This window comes from Limulus polyphemus, unplaced genomic scaffold (assembly GCF_000517525.1).
Source record: "Limulus polyphemus unplaced genomic scaffold, Limulus_polyphemus-2.1.2 Scaffold4743, whole genome shotgun sequence".
Classification (NCBI taxonomy): domain Eukaryota; kingdom Metazoa; phylum Arthropoda; class Merostomata; order Xiphosura; family Limulidae; genus Limulus; species Limulus polyphemus.
The window spans coordinates 76,352-83,249 of NW_013670353.1; the positions used below are offsets into that span (position 1 = coordinate 76,352).

The 6,898-nt window shown below is 33.4% G+C and overlaps 1 protein-coding gene across 2 annotated transcripts in view; it reads right to left on the reverse strand.

Annotated features, from left to right (window-relative positions):
- LOC106471626 (mitogen-activated protein kinase-binding protein 1-like) overlaps nucleotides 1–6,719 on the reverse strand; it is a 64,417-nt gene extending 57,698 nt beyond the window's left edge. For both annotated transcript variants that reach the window (XM_022400247.1, XM_022400246.1), the window contains exon 1: nucleotides 6,614–6,719. The gene's annotated coding sequence lies outside the window, so the exon portion shown is untranslated. The remainder of the gene's footprint in view (nucleotides 1–6,613) is intronic.
- Between the last annotated feature and the right edge of the window lie 179 nt (nucleotides 6,720–6,898).

Genomic DNA, 6,898 nt, shown 5'->3' on the forward strand with positions numbered 1-6,898 from the left:
TGGAAAAAACAAAGGTCAGATCCCAGTAAGCGTTGCCTCATCCGTTTATCTGCATGTTACAGCACTTAAGTCAACTACAATACCCCTATGTCAGAGAAGATAATTTGGGGTAGAATAAAAGAACATCCCCAAGGAAGCCCAATGCTTGTGGAAGACCCATCCAGGCCAGCGGATTTGAAGATTGGAAGGTCACTTGTGGCAAGTCATCTAGTAGTACCTATAACAGTGGCCAATTTCTCTAAATGTGAGCAGACACTTAAGGAAGGGGCATTGTTGGGTGTGTGCCAGGAGGTAGAGCCAGTCAGTGTTAAAGCAAGAATAAAGTTTCTTCGGAAACAATTTTTGCGGAAAATTAACAAACGAACAGAGACATAACAGTACTATAGTTGTACGTAACAGCGAACCGATTCACTAAAGTAGTACCTGTACCGAAAGCGGCACGTGACAAACATTGCCAACTGCATAACAAAAAGTACTAAAACGTTTACTGCTTTACTGCATATACATATATAGTCAAATTGTATACCTTGTCATTCTCGACATCTAGGGTATATAGGTTACAAGAAACAGACTAGGAAAGGTTTCGATATTGCCTTCTTATCTTATCTATTATAATTAAAGGACATTATTTGGTAGTACACAGGCTCGTGTATGAGGTTAATGATTAATCCACAGTGAGAAGGTTTAATCAATTGTTTTGAACCTACATCTACATAACAGATAATCAAAATCCTCACAAACTTTCAGCGATATAAAAGTTATTTGCGTATGGTTGGTTACCAGCAAACTTGTGGAATTTTTAGATGTTGAAAAGGCTTTCGAAATGCTAGACACATTGACGGTAGCTAGACACCGAGATACAAACTAATTACCATCAACTTCTCCTGAAACTTTGCTTGACGCTTACCTGACTTCCATCGGGAAATGGCGGTTTTGAAAAAAATAACATCAAATTTACTACCTACATCCTTACGCTTGTGAACTCCAGAGTACAATGGTCAGTTCACTTCTCCTTATTATATGGCATTTTACTTTCTTCTGATAACAATACAAAATGTAACTGTAACTTTAGGGATGACCTTGGCATAAGGAGCTGTAGTGAAAAATAGGAACGTCACCATTAAATGAATCCAACATTCCCTCAACAATCACAAAAATTGGTGCAACATTTAAAGATAAACTTAATCTTATTAAATTTAATGTAGTCCTTTCTTTTTAAGGAACAACAACATCCATCTGAAACTATGACATTATGTACAGCCCCCTGTGGTAACACCCGCCAAAGTTTTTGGTATTAATGATTCTAAACTGTCTTGGAAAAAAGAACGAAAAAAGACTGACTCTCTTTTAACAAAGCTATATCCAAAGTCTCTGCGGCAAGTACCAGGACTGCACCCTTAACGCTGTCTTAAAAATTTCTAAAATTTCCAGTCCTCCAATCTTGGAATATGCTAAACCCTATCTTTGTTTTAGGAAACAGAAAGCAACTAGACTGTTAGTTTATATAACCATGAACATTTTAAACAAACATTGTTACTACCTCGGATTTTATCACAAAGACTAAAAACTGTAATAAAGATTACTTCAGAAATATTCTTTGCATAAATAAACTAACGAACGACTGCATCATCTATCACTCCCGAACATATCATTGTACCACCCTGGACCTTTTTTGTTATTATTTCAATACAAAAAAATTACATTTCGAGATGCTTTTGAACGATAACTACCTCTTTTCATTGATGTTATCATTAAATACGGTAGTACTTAGTGGGGATCGTGATGAAACAAAATGGCTGCCATAAAAATTGCCCGTTGAAAACCACCTTTTAAATATCTGATTATTAATAATGATTATTACAGTACAGTACAAAACTACAGCTTATTGTACTTATAAAGCCACCTAAATTGCTATATACGTGTTTATGGAGTGAATCAAAATTTCAATATTTCAACGAATTTTAATCTAAGTAAGTGAATTTGCCACACAAGCGTACAGAATAAATGACGAACCTTATCGCTCTATTTCTTTCACAGAACTCTTCCTTCTGGAGTCTCAGTGATTCCTTTCTTGTACCGAAAAGGATACTAGCGTGTGTGTGTGTGTGTCTAAAACGGACGATGTGTTACTTTGAACATATATAATTAGATTTGAGGGTAAGTTGGAAGAGATCCTGATAAGTAATAAAATCGAATCGGGTATACGCGAGCCACACGTTTGGTATTGTTGGCGCACAAAAATATAGCTAATAAAAAGGAAACAAACAAAGAAGTACAATAATTATTTTTTATTTCTATAAAGACAAGTAGGGATCAATATATACGTAACCTAGTTAGCTATAGTAATATAGAAAGTTTTAATGCACAAAAAGTATTGAAACAAGAAAGTTACTTAAAACTGAGTTACTTAAAATTTAAAAAAAAATGTATTCCCAATTTGGCAAATCACTTTAATTTTAACTTTTAAATAACTCAGTTTTTTGCAGTTTTGGCCTTTTTTTACTTCAATACTTTTTGTAGCATTAAAACTTTCTATATTAATATAGCTAGCTAGGTTACGTATATATCGATCCCTACTTGTCTTTATAAAATGTAATTTTTTATTGTACTTGTATACGTTATAAACCAAGTCTTGCTTTAGACAGGTAAGTGTGTGTAGTGATTAAATACTTTTGGGTTTTTAATTTAGATACCCACAGCCTGGAGAAAAGGCTATGTACAGGTTAAATACAACAATGCATTTGACTACATATAACCCACAGCCTGGAGAAGGGGCTATGTACAGCTTAAATACAACAATGCATTTGACTACAGATAACCCACAGCCTGAAGAAGAAGGGGCTATGTACAGGTTAAAAACAACAATGCATTTGACTACATATAACCCACAGCCTGGAGAAGGGGCTATGTACAGCTTAAATACAACAATGCATTTGACTACAGGTAACCCACAGCCTGGAGAAGGGGCTATGTATAGCTTAAATACAACAATGCATTTGACTACATATAACCCACAGCCTGGAGAAGGGGCTATGTACAGCTTAAATACAACAATGCATTTGACTACAGGTAACCCACAGCCTGGAGAAGGGGCTATGTACAGCTTAAATACAACAATGCATTTGACTACAGATAACCCACAGCCTGGAGAAGGGGCTATGTACAGCTTAAATACAACAATGCATTTGACTACAGATAACCCACAGCCTGGAGAAGGAAATAAATAAGTAGAGACTAAAGATTCCTAAAAGTATCTTTTGTTGTGGGTGAGCCACAGTATAGAAAAGGAGGATGACTACAGCTTATTTGTTCCTGTGTTTATTTATAACCTAGATAAGGTATGAAGCCATATTTGGTAAATACTATGTTTCATTGTACTCTAGATTCCCCACATTCTACAGTAAAGACTGTATTACAGTTAAATATCCGTGAATTAATTTGTAAAATACTCGTAAAATGTATGAATACCGATTAAATATCCAAGACTGTAAATTTGTACCAGATAATCCAGTAATCAGACAAAGACTTGTACAGACCAGATACTCCAGGCTTAAGGTTTAGGTCATATGACCTATCACACGAAGATTTTTATTTTAACAAACCACAATATTAAGTCAAACAGCCTACAACAAATACTCATGACAACAGTTTCCTTCATAAAGTTACATAATCATACTGATTATAAATAGAAAAATAATTACAGCAGTTAGATCTGTGTATATTGATAATCACACTCTTCTGGTTTAAAACAAAATCATTACTTTATATATCATCATTACTAATGTTTCCGTTGTTACATAAAAATATAGTTCTAGCAGAATCTGCCAAGAACTAAGGACATTCTTTTAGACACTATGACTTCACACAACATGATACTCAAGCCCTTCTTCTCTAACTATGAATTAGGTAAGCAGGTTAAGAATATAAAAAAAACAATTATTGGGGTTACAAGTTGTTCTTGTCATGATGCTTATGGAGATGGTTAGATTTATAGGTAGAAATCTCGAATGAAAAAAATTGTAAAGAAGACATACACTGAAATACCACACAACAAATGAGGCTGGAAGGATACAGAGACATACAAAATTTATCGATAGTTCTTCAAACACTACAATTCAAGCATACTTAGTCTAAAACTCGCGGCTGTCAAGTCGGTGTATAAACAGTTCTCACTTACTAATAATCACAAATAAAGTTACTGTTCCTACAAATGAAAATCATGAACAGGTTCTTACAAGCAAGAGTCATACATGAACACGAGTTAGCTTGCAAAGAAAAACCAATAGGTACGTTGGTGAATAAATAAGTACGCGCTGTTTTTATACCCCACTGGGTAACTTTAACATGGCCCAGTTTTATTCCAAGAATCTCTGTACTCTATCTAGAAATTCTTAATTGACGATGCATAATCCATCTCTAAAGACCTAAGATAGGTAAAAACAAAACAACACTATACACAGATCCACATGTCAGTGTAACCGGAATTCTGTTAAATCTTCGAAACAGGTAAATTTATACAGATGTGGGAATATCTAAAAGTTTTCAAAACTTTTTAATATGTAGACATTAATAAATGTTGATGAAAGGTAGCGATTTCAAGCAATCTTTTAGAGATTAAGAGTGAGTAAAAAATTGGGAACTTTGATGGAAAAAGAACCGGAAGACTGAGAAGAGTATACACATAAACACAAGTACACTGAGATATACGCCTACATAAAACATATACACGTAAAAACTTGTACATTGAGATATATGACTACATTAAAAATATACACGTAAAAACTGGTACACTGATTCGATGACGAGGAACCCACTTTGAGATTAATAATGGCTGGAGACGGCTTGAATGGGTAATGAAGAAAAACTTTAATATAAGTTTAACATAACAGCAAATGTACAACGTTTCGACAAGGTTTTGTCATCATCATCAGTTAGCCTAAATCTCTACTTAAAAAATCAATATTGTTGGTATATTCAAAGCTACCCAATGTATTTCATATATTTCAAGGATCAATCTTATCTAAAAGAGAGCCAACATTGAGTGATTAACAAGATGGAGTTAGATTTCATTAAGGTTTCTACTTTTTTATAGTATTTATATTATCATGTCAAATGATCTTTAGTTATTGACCACTTTCTACATGCTACAGAAAGAGAAACAATGCTGAACTACGTATGCATTTGGAATATAAATGATTTAGTTAATATATTGTAGTATCAATTAGGTTTTACTGATGTTATGTGAATGAAAGCAGCTACATCATATCTTAAATGCACTACCTCACATTTACAATAAACAACTGAACCTCTCCTCTATATCCTAGCATTATTGGAAATCATATTTTCTTTTCAGTTACAAAAGATAAACCAGTGCAAAATAGTAGCAAACTTTTATTGACATTTTCCAAAATACAAAAAAAAAATCGCTACAACGACCTTGAAAAAAAAAGGCACTGATGACGCTTGTGGCCTACTTAAGTGATAGAATAATTAAGAACCTTCACACAAACTCCTTCATTTATCAGCATTATACATTTACCTACATAACCAGCAACAACCCCAAAATAACATATGTAACAGAAGGAAAACATTTCCCAAATACTTCAAGTGTATGATACTTTTCTCAGCTTTGTACTCATTCTTTTAAAGCTGCTGGCCTACATTATCATTGGTATCATCTGTAAGCTTGACTTGTACATTCCTAGACATAAAAAGTATGGCATTGTGGGAAATTATGAATGTGAATAATAGAAACCTGAGCACATTGATAAGCACACACATAAAATACAAATGTCACCCAATAGTAGAAGTAGTTAATATTCAAATATACAGAAGCTAACTGTTACATGACAATGGATAAGAATAATAATTATAATAACATATATGTAAAATGACAGTAAACCAACTGAACATGAGGAGCACCATAACATTGCAATATATGAAAAACGATCCCTACTCAGTACCTTAGTAATCAAACACCTGATAGCAACTTAAAGATTTGAAATATAATTATGATATTGTAACATCTTAACATAAAAAATAAATAAATGAAAAACATGCAAAAATTATCAGTGATCTATAATGTTCAAATACATAGAAGATTATGAGTATATCAGATTAATATTTAAATGTATTAAGGATGGCTAGTACCTACTAGCTGCAGTTTTTCATTTACAGAATTGTGTCTGGTGAGGCAACCAAACTAAAGTGGACCCACTTTCCATGTCTATAGATTGTGTAAGTTGTACGTATAGGCAGAGCTTTATAATTTACAAAGTATCTCTTTTGTGTCATGTTCCATATTATTTACCAAAGCTGCTTGCAATAAATGTGGTCTATTAACCAAACCACTGCCCTAATCGTAACCATAAAAAAACCACTTAGGAAATAGTTTCTTGGAGTCTTTGCTGACTTAATATTTTGAACACTTTTTGCATACAGATGTTTATCACGTGAATTATTGTAGTTTGCAATTCATGTTAATTGTACATTTGTTTTTTTTATTTTCCTTTCTTTACAGTAGAATACACCTGTTTTTTAACGAAAGTTAACGATATCAAATATCAACACACAGTACAAACTCTGTCTGTATACGTGAATATAGAATACTTACCCAGCAGGGTAGGCCACAATATTTTGTTGGGGATCACAGTCAAGAGCAGCATTATTAGAGACAGTTAAGCCTAACACACGTTCAAGTTTAACCTGAAATATGAAAATACATTTACTTACGTTAATTCACTCTGGACAAAACTGAATATACAAGCCCAGTACAAACTATGTAAGGAATAAAGTTAAGCCAAAACCTTTTTGAAACGTTAATAATGGCTGGAGACGGCTTGAATGGGTAATGAAGAAAACTTTAATATAAGTTTAACATAACAGCAAATGTACAACG